At 37.4% G+C, this 2,791-nt stretch overlaps 1 pseudogene; it reads left to right on the top strand.

Moving 5' to 3' along the window:
* Positions 1–629: 629 nt before the first annotated feature.
* On the top strand, positions 630–2,189 carry LOC110146541 (taste receptor type 2 member 46-like; annotated as a pseudogene).
* The last annotated feature ends 602 nt before the right edge of the window (positions 2,190–2,791 follow it).

The raw sequence follows: 2,791 nt of genomic DNA, 5'->3' as shown, positions 1-2,791 counted from the left end.
ATAAGCAATAAAGTTATATATAAGTGCTAGTTATCAGCAACCAGCTTATAGGGTGTTTTGGTCTTCTTGGGTTTCCCAAGAAAATCTTGAATAGTTTTGATAAGAAAAGCTTGAATTCTTTCTACATAAATCCAGTATTAGGAAAAAAATCCATTGTGATGATGATCCTAGTTATGACTGAGCTCCATCTAATAGTTTAGGCTTTCTCTGTACATTCTAGGTGTTGTTTTTTAAAATTTTACTCACTAACAACTAAATTTGTTAAGTGCAAATTATGGAGAGGTTAAACAGGGAAAAGTTGCAACACAATATGCCCTTATTTGCATGCTGACAAATGAGATTTCACCTCTCCGTTAAAGAAAATTATGAAGTAATCTATCCCATGGAAAGGACACAGAGTGCATAAAGAGGAGTCAATTTGAGCTGTTAGGGAATAGCAATTATTTCATCAAGATAGCAGTGAGCGCTTCTATTAGCATATGCTAGCACTTTCCTGCTTGCCATTGGTCACAGAAGTTAAAAGAAAGGAGCACTTCACTGCCCATCCAGAAATCAGCTGCACAAAGAATCTAAGGTCAGACTACTGAAGGAATCACAACCGTGATACTAGACGAAGCTTTTTTCTAGACATGATAACTTTACCATTGACCATTTTTTCCATCCTTGTATTAACAGGATTTGTCCTGGGAAATTTTGCCAACAGCTTTCATAGTACTGGTGAACTGCATTGACTGGGTCAAGAGACAAAAGATCTCAGCTGATGGGATTCTCACTGCTCTGGCAGTCCGCAGAATTGTTTTGCTCTGGGTAATGTTAATGAATTGGTATTTAGTTGTGTTGAATCCAGTTCTATATAGTTTAAAAGAATTATTGTTCATATTGCCTGGATAGTAAGCAACCATTATAGCACCTGGCTTACTACTAGTCTCAGTATATTTGATGTTTTGAATATAGCCATTTTTCTTCACCAGACTAATTTTTCTTCACCTGAAGTGGAGAGTTAAAAGTGTAGTGCACATAGTACTTCTGGGAACTTCGTTCTTCTTGGTTTTTCATGTTGCTGTGATATGCCACGATGAGGCTATTCAGACAAATGAATACAAAGAAACAGTCCTCAGAAGACCATATTGAGGGGCAGTTTATGGCTTCCACGCGTGACTCTGATTATACTGCTGCTGCTGCTAACTCGCTTCAGTCGTGTCCGACTCTGTGCGACCCCACAGACGTCAGCCCACCAGGCTCTGCCGTCCCTGGGATTCTCCAGGCAAGAACACTGGAGTGGGTTGCATTTCTTTCTCCAATGCATGAAAGTGAAAAGTAAAAGTGAAGTCGCTCAGTCACGTCTGACTCTTAGCGACGCCATGGACTGCAGGATACCAGGCTCCTCCGTCCATGGGATTTTCCAGGCAAGAGTACTGGAGTGGGTGCCACTGCCTTCTCCCTTCTTATGCTAGGAAACCTCTATATCCTTTACTATGTCCCTGGCATGTTTTCTGCTATTAATTGTTTCCCTGTGGAAACATCTCAAGAAGATGCAGCTCAGTGGTAAAGGATCCCAAGATCCTAGCACCAAAGTCCATATAAAAGCCAGGCAAACTGTGATATCCTTTCTCTTGCTGTTTGCAATTCATTTCCTGACTCTAATGGGATCCATTTGGAGTTTTAAAAGGCAGCAAAAGGAACATGTCTTTTTGTTCTTTGAGGCTCTTGGATTCCTCTATCCTTCAAACCACTCATATATCCTGATTTGGGGGAACAGGAAGTTAACAAAGGCATTTCTGTCATTTCTGTGGCAGCTAAGGTGCTGAGAGAAAAGAAATAGGTGGACATCATGTGTCTTCTAGCAAAATATAAGCTGTGGTGTTTATAAAATTTTATACTTTCTGCTGCTTTTTCTAATGTGAATATAACAGTAATTTCCAAAGGTTAACATGCAAAGTCTTTTACTCAAGCTTACGATGAAAAGTATATATGTGTTTATGAATGCTATAAAACTGATAATAAGATTATGATATCACTAACCAATATTTTTCAGATAAACAATCTCATTTTACAAAATGTTGTATAATTTCAGGGTTATGAAGCAATGTGTATTTCACATGTATATTCTAAGCTATTATCTTCAAATGAAGTATTTATAATCTGTATTTGTGTCTTTTTAAGAATTGAGCTTATCTCAGGACATTATTGCTATTTTCCACTGAAATGGAATTCAAATGTAACAAATATTTTTAGATTAAATTTTATATATGTGTATAATTAACTGTACAGAAGAATATGTGATTTTTACTAGTAGTCAAAAAACTTAGGAAAAAAGTCAAATACTACAGTAAGGATGAAGAAAAAAAAAATAATCATGATGTCTTCATAGCTGCTATATTTCACATGCAGTTAGGAAAATTATTTCTTAGAGGTTTCAAACTAAGAAGACCTATTTTCAAGTTGAGATCTGGTGTCAAATTACTCAGTTTTCAAGACTTCCCTAGTGGTCCAGTGACTAGGACTCTGTGATCCCGAAGCAGAGGACCTGGGTTCCATCCCTGGTCAGTGAACTACATCTAGCCTGCCACAACTAAGAGCACTCAAGCCACAACTAAAGATTTGACATAGTTTAAGGAAGATCTGAAGATCCCGCATGCTGCAACTAACACCCGGTGCAGCCAAATAAATATTTTGTTAAAAATTGCTCAGTTTTCCCCAAAACCAAAATTGGGGCTTTGAATTGTCAATCTTCTCCTCCATTTTGTTACCTAAAAATTCATTTTAAACTTCAGACAAAAGACTTAGGTTT

The sequence above is a fragment of the Odocoileus virginianus genome, chromosome 23 (genome assembly GCF_023699985.2).
Source record: "Odocoileus virginianus isolate 20LAN1187 ecotype Illinois chromosome 23, Ovbor_1.2, whole genome shotgun sequence".
Taxonomy (NCBI): domain Eukaryota; kingdom Metazoa; phylum Chordata; class Mammalia; order Artiodactyla; family Cervidae; genus Odocoileus; species Odocoileus virginianus.
The sequence above is the reverse complement of the archived record's forward strand: the minus strand, read 5'-3'. Positions and strand labels throughout refer to the sequence as shown.